The following is a 19,062-nucleotide window of genomic DNA, read 5'->3' on the forward strand; positions in this document are numbered from 1 at the left end:
GGAAAACGAAGTAGGCTGCAAGACCTCGGGTCGGAAGGAAAGGGGGCGGTGTAGGAGCATTTGGGTGTGTTTAAATTTGACGAGGTTTTGGGGGATTTCTTTCGGAACTTTTACTCCTCGCCCGCCCCCTTCCCTCCCAATTTTTTTTTACTGATATATATAAGTACTGAGAATTTTGAAGATATATATATATATACACACACACACATAAAATACAAAAAATACATATACCTTCAAAATTCAAAAAACATATATACCTTCAAAATTAAAAAAATATATATATACCTTCAAAATTCTCAGTACTTTGTATACTTTCAGCCGCCTAGAGAAACAAGCCCTACCTGGAAATAATTCACACTGAGAGTTGACTTGAATGTAATTTCATTGCCGATCTTAAAATATAAACGAAGTTCATCAGAGAGCCTCTTCTCCAAAGAATAATTTAATTGAAGTAACATTGCACACTGGAGCACGGATGTTTTCAAAATAACTTTAGGATAAGAAAATTAGGTTGAAAAAAATATGTATGTGTGAGTGTGTGCGTGTACCACCATCATGGATTTCTCTGTTACAAACAGGATTCTTGAAAACAAATTACGGGTGAATTATGATTAGAAGTTATCCCATGATAACTAATCCTATGATTAGATGTTATCCTGTCAACATGAATGTATAGGTGAATATTTTGTTACTTATTGGAATAAATTCCATAGTAGCTTTCATGAGGAAGTTTATAAAGTTGTCCATCATCCTATGTCTTTTTCTCCCAGCTGCAACTGATTCTCTGCAGAATACCCCCAAGAGAAGACTGTGATCAGAGTTACCCACTGAGACATGCAGCACAACCAGGAAATAACCACAGAGTAATTTAGTTTCTTTTATTATTAGTATTTAATATCTTTCTGAAGTCTTTCTCCCTTTCTAGACCATAAGTACCCTGAAGTCAAGGAACATACTTGTTTTGTTCTCAATCACGTATTAGACACCCAGTAGTACTTGGCACATGGTATGCCCTCCGTGACTATTTGTCAAATATAGGACCTGAATCTCATCTTCTTTCAATGTATGTTCCTTAAGTTAAAAAAACAAGCTAACACATCTTTTTAATTTTTTTTCAAGCTAACACTCCTTGATTAAGAATGTGGATTGAGTTGTTAACTGCTTTTAATTTACACTGGATCCCTTCTAAGAATTCTTAATTTTTTTTTTCTTAATTATGTATCATACTTATTCCAGGGACAAAGTTCAGGGAGTAGATTAGACATAGGTTTTAGGGCAGACCCCCCAATATGTTTAAAAATAGTTGTGACACAGTTTGTAAAGTGGAACAATTATGCTTAATTATATTGCTTTGGTAGTCTGCTTCCTGGCCTAAATTTGTCATTTGAAATTATCACTGCCTGTTCTGTACTTCCGGTTCTTCCCAGACAGAACATACATAGTTTATCAGAAGTGTAAAGAAGTTCTTCCAGGAGTTAGCAATAGTTCTAAATGCAGATTGGCAACCTAATTGGCAAGATATAGTAGTTCTATCTGTAGTTAGAAGATTTAAGAAATTTAACTTGCTGAACTAAGGAAGTAAATGCAGCCATTAATACCATTTCAACAGACTTTTTAACACCTGTTTTTTGTGTATATGAAATATAGTTCTAATCAAACTATAAAACCCACATACAACACCTGTTTTCAAATAAGATATTCAAGGTCAAGTTACTTTATAACCTGACTTATTAGTACTTTAGTATAAGAAAAGTCTAAACTGTTATGGAGATACTTGCTTTCAGTGAATGTGTCATGAAATTGTCCTCTTAGTCACTTTCAGAATAAAGAAACTCTTTGTTCTGCAGCAGAGATTTGTGAAAGGATTTGTGAAGCTTTACACAGGTTTTAGTTGATCAAATGTAATTTTATTTATTTATTTATTTATTTATTTGATCAAATGTAATTTTAAAAAGAATTATAATTGGTAATTCATTTAAGCAGTTTGGAATATTCTCATACATTAAATTGAAGACTGTTAGAGTGTTCCTTTAATCTATAACATGGATCTTATAGTTTCTGTTTCTGTTTGGGGAATTGTGGATGATTTCTTGAGCAAAACTGGGTAGTATATGCTGAAACAGGAAGCAATTTTATATGTTGCTAAATCTTAGCTAAAATGTAATCTGTATTTTTTTTAAAGATTTATTTATTTATTTATGATAGAGAGAGAGAGGTGCAGAGACACAGGAGGAGGGAGAGGCAGGCTCCATGCTGGAAGCCCGATGCGGGACTCGATCCCGGGACTCCAGGATCGAGCCCTAGGCCAAAGGCAGGCGCTAAACCGCCGAGCCACCAAGGGATCCCTAATCTGTATTTTTTAATAGATGGACTGTTTCTTTTTTTGAGAGAAAAACATTGGACTTTGGTAATATGCCTTTATTTTCTTAGGAAAACAGCTGATCAGGAATAGAGGGACTTCATTTATTCCTCTTTATTGCCAGTACTTTTCTGACTTACAACTTGGGAACTCTGGAAAAAACTACTTCTTTACTTTGACTGAAGTTCCTGAATGATAAGAGATGATGGATTAAAAAAGCTAGCTGTAGGTATTAATTTGATTGAGAGAGATGAGCCACACAATTTTTCTTCAACTTAGTTTTTTTTAAGGTCAGTTTTGACTAATTAATTGGAGAAAACTTGTAATATATGGGTACAAATCATTGATGACTGGTTGGTATCTTTTTTATATTGCTACCAGGCAAACATGCCTAGATTTTTTAAAGCTTTTTTCACTTGCTTTTTATTTGGGCCTAAAATAATGTTTTTTAATTTTTAAAAATAAATACCATAGAAAGAGCCATTTAAAAGCCAAATAGTCAAGAAGACTGATCATATGACTTAGAGCAGTGTCTCTCAGAGAGTTCCTCAGAACTCCTCAGCGTTAGTAAATGTTTAAAAAAAAAATTTCCTTGGTCTAACAATTTTAGGAACTTACAGGATGGGTGGTAATGGGAACTTTTAAGATGTTAGTGTTAAACAGAACACTATTTGGAAACTTGAAAATAGTGAGCCTAGAATGATCACTGTTATTCCTCAATTAAAAATTTTGTTTTTAATAGCATCGCATACGTATAATAACTTACAGATTGGTAGTATTTCAGAAGTTTGCTTGAAGATTACTTCTTTGAAATATGTCCATAGGTCATGATTAGTGGGTAGGTGTTCAGGTTAGCCCACAAAAGCTTTTTTTTTTTTTAATTTTATTTATTTATTCATGAGAGACACACACAGAGAGAGAGAGAGGCAGAGACACAGGCAGAGGGAGAAGCAGTCTCCATGCAGGGAGCCTGATGTGGGACTCGATCCTGGGTGTCCAGATCATGCCCTGGGCTGAAGGCGGCGCTAAACCGCTGAGCCACCCCGGCTGCCCCACAAAAGTTTATTTAATCTCTAAAGGACATAAGTGAACATCACAGAGCCTGATCACAGTATGTGGCAGTGTTTCTATGAGGAAAATATTAGGATTTACAAATCTGATCAGGAAGCGTACGTCTCTTGTCCTTGCCTCTGTGCACCAGGAACCGTTTTAGGTCATGGAGTTACGGGGATTACGATGTTCCTTACATTAGAATTCCATGCATCAGAGATTCTGCAGGTTCATGCCTTACCTGGTGTTAGGGGAGCCTGGACTAGCCCCTTACCAGTCAGGCTTCCGTGGTTTCCATTAGCTTACACTGGTAAAGAGGAAGCTTAGGATTCTAGGGACTGGTAAATAAGGAACTGGGGTGGATGAGGTATAGGACCAACTCTTACCCCAATATTTCTCACTTCAGGTAAGCTCCCTACTCCATTTTTTTTTTTTTTTGCTTTTTATTTCTAAATAATTACAGATTCATAGGCATTAAAAAAAAAAGGTACAAACCCTCAGTCAAGCCCTCTCCAATGGTAGCATCCTGAATAACTACAGTAAACTATCAAAACCAGTAAATCAGGGGCAGTCTGGGTGGCTCAGCGGTTTAGCGCTGCCCTTCAGCCCAGGCCCAGAGTATGATCCTGGAGACTCGGGATTGAGTCCCACGTCTGGTTTCGTGCATGGAGCCTGCTTCTCCCTCTGCCTGTATCTCTGCCTCTCTCTCTCTCTCTCTCTCTCTGTGTGTGTGTCTCTCATGAATAAATAAATAAAACCTTTAAAAAAACCAGGAAATTGATATTAATATAGTACACGGAGCTTATTCAGAGGGGAGGGAAGACATTAGAATGTAAAGAATATATAAAAGTATCGGGGGTGCCTATATACTGGAACCTCTTAGAATACTATGCTTTGTAATGACTACTAATTATATTGAGTACCTACCATATTTTAGGTTTTATGTACATGTATTATAATAGCTTTTATTTGTATTTCTATTACAAGCATAACTATTGAACAGGCAGTCTTTTAAGCAACTGATATATATTAGGTCATTAAGTCCTCACAATAACACTGTAAGGCAAGTATGTTTTTTTTTTTTTTTTTTTTTTTTTTTTATTGGTGTTCAATTTACTAACATACAGAATAACACCCAGTGCCCGTCACCCATACACTCCCACCCCCCACCCTCCTCCCCTTCTACCACCCCTAGTTCGTTTCCCAGAGTTAGCAGTCTTTACGTTCTGTCTCCCTTTCTGATATTTCCCACACATTTCTTCTCCCTTCCCTTATTTTCCCTTTCACTATTATTTATATTCCCCAAATGAATGAGAACATATAATGTTTGTCCTTCTCCGACTGACTTACTTCACTCAGCATAATACCCTCCAGTTCCATCCACGTTGAAGCAAATGGTGGGTATTTGTCATTTCTAATAGCTGAGTAATATTCCATTGTATACATAAACCACATCTTCTTTATCCATTCATCTTTCGTTGGACACCGAGGCTCCTTCCACAGTTTGGCTATAGTGGCCATTGCTGCTATAAACATTGGGGTGCAGGTGTCCCGGCGTTTCATTGCATTTGTATCTTTGGGGTAAATCCCCAACAGTGCAATTGCTGGGTCGTAGGGCAGGTATATTTTTAACTGTTTGAGGAACCTCCACACAGTTTTCCAGAGTGGCTGCACCATTTCACATTCCCACCAACAGTGTAAGAGGGTTCCCTTTTCTCCGCATCCTCTCCAACATTTGTTGTTTCCTGCCTTGTTAATTTTCCCCATTCTCACTGGTGTGAGGTGGTATCTCATTGTAGTTTTGATTTGTATTTCCCTGATGGCAAGTGATGCAGAGCATTTTCTCATATGCATGTTGGCCATGTCTATGTCTTCCTCTGTGAGATTTCTGTTCATGTCTTTTGCCCATTTCATGATTGGATTGTTTGTTTCTTTGGTGTTGAGTTTAATAAGTTCTTTATAGATCTTGGAAACTAGCCCTTTATCTGATATGTCATTTGCAAATATCTTCTCCCATTCTGTAGGTTGTCTTTGAGTTTTGTTGACTGTATCCTTTGCTGTGCAAAAGCTTCTTATCTTGATGAAGTCCCAATAGTTCATTTTTGCTTTTGTTTCTTTTGCCTTTGTGGATGTATCTTGCAAGAAGTTACTATGGCCGAGTTCAAAAAGGGTGTTGCCTGTGTTCTTCTCTAGGATTTTGATGGAATCTTGTCTCACATTTAGATCTTTCATCCATTTTGAGTTTAGCTTTGTGTATGGTGAAAGAGAGTGGTCTAGTTTCATTCTTCTGCATGTGGATGTCCAATTTTCCCAGCACCATTTATTGAAGAGACTGTCTTTCTTCCAATGGATAGTCTTTCCTCCTTTATCAAATATTAGTAGGCAAGTATGTTATTACTCATTTTACAAATGAGAAAATGGAAGAACATTGGGATTAGTAATTTGTCCGAGATCACACAGTAAGTAGAAAAGTTGGCATTTGAACTGGGCCTAACACCAGAGCCAGCACTCCTGAATACCATATAGGCACATAAACTTCAGTGTTCATAGTAACCTTTCAAGGTAGGCATTATTTTCACTTTTTTTTTTTTTTTAAGATTTTATTTACTTACTTGAGAGAGAGGGAGAAGCAGACTCCCCACTTAGCAGAGAGCCTGATACAGGGCTTGGTGTGGGGCTCCATCCCAGGATCCTGAGATCATGACCTGAGCCAAAGGCAGACGCTTAACTGATTGAGCCACCCAGGCGCCCCTTCCACTTTTTAAATAAGTGAACTAAAGTTGAGAGAGGCTGAGCAGTTTGCTCAAGAGCCTACACAACTAACAAGTGGAGTCCCAGTTTGATTTCAGATCTGACAAGCTGCCAAACTCCCAGTTTCTAGTTCACCATTACTATGGACTGCATGTTTGTGTCCTAAAATCCATGTGTTGAAACCTCATCCCCAATGTGATGGTGTTTGGAGGTAGGGCCTTTGGGAAGTAATTAGGTCATGAAGATAGAATCCTCACTAATGGAATTAGTACCCTTAGAAAAAGAGGCCCTGAGAGGTCCTCCATCCCTTCTGCCAAGTGAGGTTAGTGAGAAGATGGGGGTCTATGAGGAAATGTGATCTCACCACATTGGCCACTGCCATGATCTTGAACTTTCCAGCCTGCAGAACTGTGAGAAATAAATTTCTGGGAGCACCTGGCTGACTCAGTTGGAAGAGCATATGACTCCTGATCTCAGGGTTGTGAGTTCTAGCACCATACTGGGTGTTGTAGTTACTTGAAAATAAAATCTTAAAAAAAAAAAAAAAAAAGAAGAAGAAGAAGAAAGAAATTTCTGTTGTTGATAAGCACCTGGTCTATGGTATTTTGTTATAGCAGCCTGAACTGACAAAACCACCATGCTGCCTCCCTGGCCTATAACACAGATCTCTCCTGGGCCTCTGTGATATTGTGGTTTATATTAAATATATATTTGGTCTTTCTCCATGGTTCCTGACACATAACTCCTAAAACCTTCATAATTTCCTTAGTAATAAGAGTTTACAGGGGCATCTTTCCTTCTCAGCTCCTGAAAGAGCTCCAGAATGAAATGGGTGTCTTGTTATTCCTAACAAGCCCCTTCCAACCACTTCTTAGTTTATGTTAATGCAGTGACTTTTGGGTAATTCCTAAGGATGGGGGGGGGGGGTTGGTTGCCAGGGGAAACATTGTGTGATTAGAGGCTTGGAATTTTCAGTCCCACCACCCACCTCTGACCCCTAGGGAGGGAGAGGGACTAGAGATTGAATCAATGGCCAATGATTTAATCAATCATGCATACTTAATGAAGCCTCCATAAAAACCCCAAAAAGGATGGATTTGGAGAGCTTTCCGGTTGGTGGATGTGGAAGTGCTAAGATGGTGGCGAGTCCAGAGAGATCCTGGAAGTTCTTTGCTCCTTTCCCCATACCTTACCCTATGCATCTCTTCCATCTGACTATTCCTAGCTTATATCCTTTTATAATAAACTGGTGAGTCTAGTACATAAACTGTTTTTCCTCAGTTCTATGAGCTGCTTTAGCAAATTAATCAAGCCCCAGGAAGGAGGTTATATAAAATAATCTGATTTACAGCTGGTTGGTCAGATGTACAGGTGACAGCTTGAACTTGTGATTGGTGTGTGAAGTTGAGGGGGGCAGTGCTAGGTCTTGTGGGGCTGAGGCCTTAACCTGTGGAATCTGACACTATCTCCAGGTGGTGTCAGAATTGAGTTAAATTGTAGGACTCCCAACTGCTGTCACAGAATTGTTTGGTGTAGGAAACTACTACTACACACTGGTAATCAGAAATGAGAATAGTACCATGAAGAGACAGAAAACAGAAAAAAAATTATATTTTTTTCCTAAACAGGCTCTAAAGAGGCCTAGTTCTAAAATGCCTAAGGCAGTGGTTCTCAAACTTTAGAGTTCTTTAGAACCAGTTGGAAGACTGAAAACCCAAACTGGTAGACTCTGTCCCCAGAGTTTCTAATTCAGTAGGTCTAGGATAGCATGTGAAGATTTGAGTTTTTAACAAGTGCAATGCTGTTGGCACTGTTTCCTGGAACACACTCTGAGAAGTACTAGATTTGTTCTTACTTCTCACGTGTAGGGTGGTTTCAGCCCAAGGTAAGGACAGAATTAAAATAAGGATAAATAGGCTTCACAGTAATAGATGTGATATGCTCTACAGTATGTCAAAGTATTACATAATGATTATATATCTCTTATATTTAAAAAATGTACCAAATAATGTTTCAAGAAAGAGGCTGATAGTAGCCAATCCATTTCACTGTTTAAATATATTTAAGCAATATTTTCCTGGGTTCATTTCTGCTCTCAAGTTTTTCTCTTGAGTTTTCTCAAATGACATTTTCTTGATGACATTCTTCTAAAAGACTGGCTCCATTGAGCCTGTGAGGTCTAGTCTGAGTTTCTTGTTGCTAGCTTAAATCTCATATCCTCTGCCGCAGCCTTCTCTAGTTCCTTGAAGGCCCAGACCACGTCTCAGTTCTTGAGTCACCTCCCAAAGAGGCAAAACATGTGTCTTAAATGTTCTTCCTCTGCTCAATTGGGGCCCATCTGCCAGACATTCTGGTTTCCCTGTACTAGCCTGTCTCAGGGCCATGCCTTCTCAGTTAGAGTCAAGAGTGGAGTCTCCTGCCACATCCACACTGATCTGGAACCATCTCTGATACCGACAAAAAAATGCAGAGTTCTCCTTGGTTAGTCACCCTGTTCAGGGCGGATTCCTTACGAACAACAAAAAAAGAAAAAACCTAATGGGGCTAATCTACAAGTAGTTTCTTAAACTGAAAATATTAAATGTTTTTGATTTTTTAATTATTTTCTCCTGGATTCTATGTTCAGAGAGTGGCAACTTGTATTGAATAGATAGAATATCTTTATGGTATTTCTCTCATTTGCCTCCTCTCCATTCTCTGCTACTATCTTCTGTCTTGTTCAGGACCAGTAAGAATTATTTCATGTTCATGATGTCTGAGTTAGAAGAATAGCACACATATGTTATCTAGGCCAACCATGTAGTTTGTGCTTGAATTCTCACTTCATGAAGTGCAACATATTCATTAATGGGGAGCTCAATATTACTTGAATCATAGTCCATTCAGACTGCAGAGGATCATCATTACAAAGTTCTTCATGTCAAGTATATGTGTGTGTGTGTGTGTGTGTGTGTGTGTGTGTGTGTGTGTTGTGTGTGTCTAATATGCCTTCAAAAGTCATTGTGATAAAAAAATAAAAACAAAAGCCCTTGTGATGTTTAAGGGTGAAGCAGTTAAGTATCTATGGAGAATACAAAGGGCAAGTGCATTAAATAGAGCTATTTTCTGCATTTGTGAAAAAGATTTCTACCAAGTGTAATATACCTATTTTATGGGTCCTGTTTTGAATTTTGAGAATAGTTGTGCTAGTCAGACTGATGAAAATCCTCATGAATATGAATGATATTAATAACTTCAATAAAAATGGAACTGATGCCCTAAAACAGATGACTACCTTGGATAATCACATATGAGGAAGACTCTGGTGTATTTATTAGTTGTTTCTATCTATTGGCATAGATTATATGTGACATATGGTATCATGTACACACATATAAGATGAATTAAAAAATAATACAAGAAAGAAGACTTTTAAGTACAGAAATTAGTCTTGAAGTTCACAATACCTCATAGCATTTATCAGCTTTCTATTTATAGTTCTGTCACTATCTTATACAAAACCCTGAAGTCTTGGAGAACTCAAATAGCTTCAGCAGATTCTCCAGATGCCTGTAAAGTCAAAGGTCTGTAGCTCCTGGAGTGTAATTTAGACTTTGACCACTGATTGCCTTATGATGGACTGCAGAAAAATACTTAACAACAAATCCTTCCCCGTTTTGGTTGAATCCTGGAAACCTTTGTCCTCTCACCTGGTACTTATCCCAACATCATTAGGCCCTTGTTAAAAGTTTTTGTCTTTATCACTAATGAAAATCAGAGCCTGGTAGGTGTTAAACCATCTTATTTAGAGCCCGTTAGATACTAGAATGTCTTGGTCCCTCGCCTTTTGGCTTCTACCCTAAGATCTGCCTAATCAAACCCTGATGTTCTACATGGCAGACCAGAAGCTACCGTGCTGATCCCAAATTAGACCTCCCAGGTTTTTAGTTCTACTTATAAATAGAAGCATCAGAGGAAGCATTTAACTTGTAGACAGATCAAGTCAACTAATGACTAGTAATATTATTTGGTTAATTCAAGGATATCACAGAACCATTTAGAGCAGTAGAAAAACATCCACACATGGGTGGCCTAGGAGAGCTATTTAATTTCTAGAAATAGGAAATTCCTTTATGTTCTTTGTTCTTATTTTTTTCTTTTACTTCTACTTGCCACATGAAAAGAGGAAAAAATTACCCATCATTTATCTGTCCCTGGTAGTCATTATCGTAGAACCTCATTAAAAGTAATTAAAATTTGCAACAGAAATCTTTTTTGAGAGCTGCACACATCTCTGTCTCATTGAGTGCCTCTTGGAGGCACTCTTGTGGCATGTGAAGTGATCCAAAGGGTACCAGTAAATTGTTAATCTCAGCACCCTTAGTGTGCTAGCTTCTTTTAGGAATAATTTAAACACACTTTGGATGGCCCTTATCACAAAGTACTGCTCTTATTACAATACCCAAAATAACAACAGGGGGGCGGGCAGGGCAGAGACAGACAACAGGTATATTTCCAACTACCTGTCATATATTACCACTACTGTAGTGTGTGTCTTAGTGTATACCAAACAGTGTAATGTATATTACAGTGTTGCATATATCTAAGTGTAAAGCACAGTGTAGAGCCAGAGTCAGCTTCAAGGGCATGCAGCTTATGGAATCTTACAGGGCCCTGTATTTAGAAGGGCCCCACACCTAATTTAATGCTCAGCTGTCACTATCTTGAAATTTTTGATTTTTTAACACGGGGCTCCACATTTTCATTTTGCAAATTATGTAGTCTGCTATAGATGATGCAATATATATTCATCTTAATACTTTCCTACCCACAATTCTTTTTAGCATGTATTCCTTCAATCTTAAAAAAAAAAAAAAAGCCTATAGGGCAGCCCGGGTGGCTCAGCGGTTTAGCGCCGCCTTGGGTCCAGGGCGTGATCCTGGAGACCCGGGATCGAGTCCCATGTCAGGCTCCCTCCATGGAGCCTGCTTCTACCTCTGCCTGTGTCTCTGCCTCTCTCTCTCTGTGTCTCTCATGAATAAATAAATAAACTCTTTAAAAAAAAAAGCCTATAAAATATTCCCACTTTAAATGTAAATAAGTAATGTAAATATCAGAAGATCATACTATATATACTAGTTTTACTTTTTCATTTAATATATTAGGGATATCCTGAAGAATATTCTCTTGCATGGATAAACCATAATTTATTTAACTCCCTACTGATAGACACATAGTTTCCTGTTCTTTGCTATGATAGTGAACATCTTTGAATATACATCTTTGTTCACTTGCCCCACTATTTCCCTAGGATGAATTTCTAAAAGTAGAGTCAAAGGGTATGGACATTTAAAATGTGATATATACTACCTGATGGCTCCTCAAAAGATTACACTAGGTTTTATCAATCTAAATCCCACCAACAAATTACAAGTACCATTGTTGCCCCCCATGCTAGCATGATACCTCACCTTCATCTCCACCAATCTGATATTGCTGGTATTTCTAATCACATTAACCTGAGTTATTAGATCACCAGGATATCATTGATTCTGCTAATATGGAATGAAAGTTCATCGAATCAAACATTAGTGCACCTATCAAAGTGAGTACCTTTAGGGAGATATTTTGTAGATGTCTCCCTAGCCAACTATTTGAGGCACTCTCAGCTCCTACCTTTTCTTACAAAATAAGGGTTTTGTGTTCCCTGTGTAACATTCACAGATTTTGTAAATGTTCAAATAAACCATCAAGACATTGACCTTGCTTTTTTCTGCTCTTAACTTCCCCAACTTTTAAAACCCTTTTTTATTTTAAAATAATTTCGGGCAGCCCCGGTGGATCAGCGGTTTAGCACCACCTTCAGCCCAGAGCATGATCCTGGGGACACAGGATTGAGTCCTACGTCGGGCTCCCAGTGTGGACCCTGCTTCTCCCTTTGTCTGTGCCTCTCTTTCTCTCTCTCTCTCTGTGTCTTTCATGACTAAATAAATCTTAAAAATAAATAAATAAAATAAAATAATTTCAGACTTTTGCTGAAGTTGTGAGAGACAAATACACAGGATTTTCATGTACCCTTAACCCAGATTCCCCAAATGTTAACATTTTACACATTTGTTTTGACATCTTCACTTTTTCTCTGAACTCTTAAAATAACATACAGGCATGATGCCTCTTTATCCCAAATATTTTAGGTTTGTTCTCTCATAGTTTCACAGTGTATTTATCTAAATCAGGAATATTCATTCAAAGTTGTTATTTGTACACATTATTTAAATTTCATTAATTTTGCCAATAATTTTGTAGAAAAAGAAGAAAAAAATTTTGGTTCAGGATTCAAACCAGGTTCATACATTTCATTTAGTTGTCCTGAGCCCCCAACCATACCATTTTTTTTTTTTTTTTTGGTCATATTTTCCTAGAAAAATCCTAGGTTGATGTAAAAAAATACTTTTTGGCAACCTGGTTGGTTAGCTTTTTTTGTATTTACATGTTTTAAAGTAAAGTTGCTTACAAAGGAGAAAATGAGATCCAACAAGTTAAAGAGGTGTGATACTGACTATAAATAATAGAAATTTCCAGCAGTAAATCACTGACTGTTAAAATGAAAATTTCAAAATGCTTTTTATTAATGCCCTAGGCTTTTAAGAAAAGTCTTCTCAGGACCTTTCTAAAAAGATTGCCACATTTGCTAATAGTACCAGGTATTGAGAAGTCGTATTTTATTTATACACAAATAAAATGACCTCTTAGTTCCTAGAGAGTCTAGGGAGGGGAAAAAAATGAAGTAGATACAATGAGAAATGACTAGCCTCTGGAGGAAAGGGCATTTGTATTCTTAGCAGGAAGATACTAAGCTGCTTTCTTTTCTCTTGAATTTTTTATTAAAACCAAAATAGTATGAGCTATGTTGATTGAGCAAATCAAAACCTTAACTATGGTTATCACATGAATAGACTTCCTGAGTTGCTGAGGATTTGGGATAGTTGCCATCAGTTGACCTGAGAGCTTCTACAACTTAAATGTGAGTTCAGAAAAAGGTGCAGATGGGTATTTTACCTGTTAAACAAACATTCAGGGGATCCCTGGGTGGCTCAGCGGTTTGGCGCCTGCCTTTGGCCCAGGGCGCGATCCTGGAGTCCCGGGATCGAGTTCTGCGTTGGGCTCCCGGCATGGAGCCTGCTTCTCCCTCCTCCTGTATCTCTACCTCTCTTTCTCTCTATGTCTATCATAAATAAATAAACAAATCTTAAAAAAAAATAAACATTCAAAAAGTGATCACTGCCTGTCAAGCAGTATTTTAACTACTTTTAAAGTAGTAGTTTTAACTACCTCACTTTTTCCATTGTACAAATGGGGAAGCAGAGGCACAGAAAGGTAGAGCAATTTGTCCAAGGCCACACAGCTAGTGGGTGGCTATGAAACGAGGATCTCAAGGAAAGGCCTATAGGGACCAAGGTGGTTTAAACCCACAAACTCTCAAAACGGACCCACTGTTTTACCTGGAGGCTAGAGCCTCACGGTGAGGAAAAATGGCTGGGGGCACAATCAGAATTCAGCAGGATGAGAATAGCAAAGAAGGGAAGAGAAGGTCCGGACTAACATCGGAGAGGGAAATACTCAGGAAACCTCGAAAAGCAAACTGTCGTATTTTTAACAACTGAAGTTATAAATACTATCTGAACCAGTCTTCCTTCTTCAAGTTCAAGAAAACTAAATTCACATAAAAATGAGCAACAGAGGGATGCCTGGGTGGATCAGAGGTTGAGTGTCTGCCTTTGACTCATGGCATGATCCTGAGGTCCTGGGATCGAGTTCCGCATCAGGCTCTTGTGGGGAGCCTGCTTCTTCCTCTGCCTATGTCTCTGCCTCTCTGTGTCTCTCATGAATAAATAAAATATTTTTTTTTAAAAAGAGCAACAGAAAAATATCAAGGTCTGATGGCATACAAAGTTATGAGAAAAAAGGATGAGGAGTGAAGTAACATCCGTAGAGACAGTAAAGCATATCTGTAGGACATACTAAAAAAAGCAGGTCCACTACACTGTATTAGTTCAAAATGAGGTTAAAATACATGAAGAAAATTGTGTAAGAAATGAAAGACCAAAATAAGTCAGAATTCAAAAGGGAAGTAAAAAAACCTCAAGAAAGAATTCGAAATTAAAGTAGCAGAGTTCAAATGGCCTACTCTAGAGCTTGGCTCCAGGGTTCACGTACTTTGGATCCAACACAGGCCTCCTGTGGCAGCAGCCTCTGGGTTTATTAATAAAGGTGCTAAATCTCTTTACTTTTACAAGTGGCCTTAGAAAATGAATTTAAATTAAAAATAAGTGGCCTTAGAATGTTTTTAAATAATGTCCAGTAATTTTAGTAAAGATGCTTATTTTAAATAAAATACGAACATTTTTGTTTTATCATCTCGTGGCTGCATCAGTAGAGAATTAGAATTTTATTTATTTTTTATTTTTATTTATTTTTATTTTTATTTTTTTTTGAGAATTAGAATTTTAATCTTAGGCTCTGTCATTTGAATCCAGAGACTGTGGTGCCTTCCTATACTTAATGCAATTCTGTGAAAAGTGAGTGAATTGGCAGCAATATCAATAATAAATGGCAGCAAATTCCACAATATATAATGGAGACATTATAATTAGGTAGGAACTCACTCAAAATTTATTTGAGCAATCTTTTGTAATGTCAGATTGCATTATTATGAATTGCAATTTTGCTATCATAAAGGTGTGAGGAATTTGCTTAGGAAAAGGATGCTGTTAGCAGAAGAACTGAACAGAAAAGTCAGAGTAACTGTTTTCAGAGTGGGAGACCATGTGCAATTTGTAAGAATATGACTTGTTTTCCTAAAGTAATCCAAAAAAATTAAGCTTGGTAAAATCTGTTTAGTTGGTGGATGGGTTGGTCTACTGTGAGAAGGCATGATAATGGAATACAGTAAAATCTGACATCTAGTGATATAGACACTGATGCATATGCATGTGTGTAAAGTGTACACCAGAGGTGGATAGTTGCAGACTCACTATATTCCATCGCTGTGCTGGGTTTTCCAAACTAAGAGTATGCAAGTCAAGCCCATCCCACCCTAACTGAAAACCACAAATATGAAGTATTAAGGGGAACTGGAGAGATATTTGGACTACATGCTGAGGTTATGTATTCTAGTATAGATAATCCTAGGGAATTTTCCAACCCCTAAATTTTGTTCCACAAAACATCAAGTTAAATGCATGTTGAAAAGTCTTAAAGGAAAACTGATGGCTTTGTCAGCCTGTTGTTTTTAAGTTCCCCATAACTGGTTCCATTTCTCTCAAGCAACGCAGAGCTGAAGGGGAAAGAAAATGTTTTTACTGGATTTTGATGAACATAAGATGTCCTAGGCTCTGATTTGGACTTCTCCAGAACAACTTCAGATCCAGTCTTTGGATCTCTAAGTGGCTTTCCTCACCAAGAAAGGTATGTAGGTGAACTAGATGTCTTTGCCCACTATTCATAAAAAGGTAATTTACTGGTACAACTGAGCCACGCATGAGCACAGATAACATTAGCTAATTTACCTGAGGCTCATTTCCGGGTTGAATTTGGACCCTGGACTCCAGGTGAGTTGTACTTGTTTTGTTTCCTAGCACCTTAACCTCAGAGCCTAACACAGCCAATTCTTTTTTACCCAGTGGCTGAGTCCTTTCATGACTTGTCTAGGTCTCTGCCCTTTTTCTAAAGAAGAAAAAAAAGCATTTTCACTGCTCATGGTACATTCATTAGAGCTTGGAGGTTAAGAAATGAGACTATTTAACTCAATTTGACTCAGCCCATTTTCTTCCTTGCTAGCAGCTTTAATAAAAAGTTTGTTGTGGTGTGATTAAAATATTTGATTAAAATGAGATTTGAATCTTGAAGAATCCATTTTTTTTTTGATAATATGACCCTGGGAATACAGAAAATTAACTTGTTCTTACTGACTATATAGGCGTTCAGCTTTGTTTTTACATAATACAATAGAGAATTTTATAGTAAGAATGTTAGGGGGCACCTGGGTGGCTCAGTCAGTTAAGCCTCTGCCTTCGGATCAGGTCATGATCCTGAGGTCCTGGAATCTAGCCCCACTCCCGCTCAATGGGGAGTCTGCTTGTCTTCCTCTCCCTCTGCCCTTCCCCTCTGCTCATGCTTGCTCTCTCATGTGCTCTCTGTCTCTCTCTCTCAAATAAATAAATAAAATCTTAAAAAAAAAAAAAAAAGAATATTACCAAGTTCTATGGAAGTTTGGGGAAAGCATTATCTCCAAGGCAGTGTGTGTGTTTTAAAGTTGTGGTTTGTGATTACTGTAAGATAATAATATGTGTGGTGAAAATACATAAAATCAAACAATAGGGAGTTATCAAGTAAAAAATAAATCTTCCTCCCAGATATGCTCTCCAATGTTTAAGTTTCCCTTTAAAAAAAGACGACAGTTTCTGAAGCTAAGGTTGATGAGCAGGTGGTGCATTAATCCTTTTGCAATTCGATCTTAGTCTTTCAAAGACTTAAAAAAACATGTTGGGCTATAAACCTGAGCACTGTTGGAGAGAGCCACACAGCATTGGTTTCCTGAGAGTCATCGCTGGTGTTGCTTACATGTAAAGTGGATATGATCCGTGGTTTACAAATGATTGCACAGTAAAAATTAGAATGCCCTGTTGTGGATGATTGAATAGGTACCGTTCAGGTTACAATTTAACTATGCTAAAGAAACCAAACTATGGAAATACATGGTAATAAGTGAAATGTGCATCAGAGATTTGAAACAATTTCATTTTAACTTATGGTTTATGGAATATTCCCCATCTCTCAGTGTTACAGAACCTGAATGACTGTTTAAAGTAATTGTTATCTTTGATAGGAGTTTTCAAAGGGATAGATAAATCCATTTTCTATTTTTGTAAGCTTAATTATAAGTGTTTATCTTTTCATTCACTGCTTTTCGATGTATATTTTTTTCACATAAGAAATTCCTTATCTTTTCATGGTCAATACCTGCTTGTCTTCGATATCTGAAAATAATATTTCTACATTATGGTGAATATAATCTCCCTTTACAGTTCATTGCATTAAACTACCATCCTAGAGAGAACACAGAATAGATATTTTCTGTAAAAGAGTTATTTATGTTCTAGATTCTTCTTTTGGTTGTATTTTGATAGCCCAGAACCCAATATTTTGTGTGATCTGAGTTATTTTTTTCCAGTGCATTTCTCTTAACACTTATCTATACTGAATTCATTTGTCATATTTCTACATTTTTACATCCCTTTTTGATCTTCACTACATTTTACAATCTACACACATTACTTTCTTTATCCAGTGAACATTAACTGAATATCTACTATGGCTCAAAGTTGTATAAGACATAGTGCCATATATAATAGCCTCACAGTGTTTGGCTTGAGAGGCCAGTCAATATGGAAAAACAAAACGCACTTGGATGAATCAATTTTATAAAATATTAATATGGAAGATACACTCACAATCTGGACACCACACATCATGGATACCATAATAATAATGTTGGCAGAATAACCTTTATTCTTGCTTAGAGAAATAGTCACTTGCTGTCCTCAGGTAATTGGACAAGAGCTCAGAAATGTTCTTCTGCTATATTCAGAAGAGCAATATTTGGTCATTCATGATTTTAATTTGTTTTCTACAAACTGAAGGAATTGGTTCTAGTTTGAAAGATTTTACTTTCTGGTAGCTACTACATCAGTAAAGATAAATGGGGGTACTTCATTTGTTTAGTACTGACTTGCTAAAGTTGATTATGGAGAACATTGCCAAATTAAGATAGTGTCAGTTGCATTTCCATTCAGAAATAAATTGTAGGGACACCTGGGTGGCTCAGTGGTTCAGGGTGTGATCCTGGAGTCCCAGGATCGAGTCCCACATCAGGCTCCCTGCATGGAGCCTACTTCTCCCTCTGCCTGTGTCTGCCTCTCTCTCTCAATCTGGGTCTCTCATGAATAATAAATAAAATCTTTAAAAAGAAAAAAAAAAAAAGAAATTGTAGAAAAAGTCCAAAGGTTGCTCTGTAACATTATAGTCTGCTTCTGTAGCAGGTATACTCTACCTCCTAACGAGTAAGTCATATTTAGTATTGAAAAGGAAAGTCACGTGGTTCAATTGTTATCTAATCACTATGATCTTTTAAAATCAGAGTAATTGGGTGATGGGCATTCAGGAGGGTACCTGATATAATGAGCACTGGGTGTTTTATGCACTGATGAATCACTAAATTCTACCCTGAACTTAATATTACATGATATGTTAACTAACTTGAATTTAAAGAAATCAAAAAAATTATTACCCCTACCACCACAGGCAATAGAAAGGATCATCTTGCACCTTTTAACTGAAGCCTCTTGAACTTCTCCACAAATCTATTGCCATTTAGTTCCTTTTATCAGTAAATGGCAACTGTCCATCCAGTTGTTCATGCTAGAAACCTGGTTGTCATGCTTGAAAATTTAATCTCTTTGTGAAGCGTACTTCCCATCCAATCAAATGACCTTTCTACTTTCAAAATACTTGTTGAATTTGTCCACCTCTCTCCATCTCCATTGTAATTGCCCTCATCCAAGCCACAAGTATCTCTCTGGATGATTGTGAAAACGTTCTCACTAACTTGTCTGGACTTCCACTGGAAAGTTTTTTTGAACTGACTGTTCCACATCTACACTTGCCTTTTCTCCAATCCAATCCTCATGAGTTATGAGAGTGACAGTTTAAAGGGAGATCACATTACGTTATTTGTCTTGGTCTATTCTGGCTGCTATAACAAAATTCCACAGACTGGTTACTTTATAAAGAACAGAAATTTATTGCTTACAGTACTGAAGGCCTTGAAATCCAAGATCAAAATGCCTTCTGGTGAAGGACTT

General features: G+C 37.4%; 1 long non-coding RNA gene across 5 annotated transcripts in view; it reads left to right on the plus strand.

The window, feature by feature from the left end:
* Window positions 1–19,062, plus strand: part of LOC140622241 (uncharacterized) — a 111,560-nt gene that overhangs the window by 773 nt on the left and 91,725 nt on the right. For all 5 annotated transcript variants that reach the window (XR_012021990.1, XR_012021991.1, XR_012021989.1 and 2 more), the window contains exons 2-3: window positions 771–863; window positions 15,467–15,607. This is a non-coding gene — a long non-coding RNA (uncharacterized lncRNA). The remainder of the gene's footprint in view (window positions 1–770; window positions 864–15,466; window positions 15,608–19,062) is intronic.

Source organism: Canis lupus, chromosome 31, assembly GCF_048164855.1.
Source record: "Canis lupus baileyi chromosome 31, mCanLup2.hap1, whole genome shotgun sequence".
In the NCBI taxonomy this organism is placed as follows: domain Eukaryota; kingdom Metazoa; phylum Chordata; class Mammalia; order Carnivora; family Canidae; genus Canis; species Canis lupus.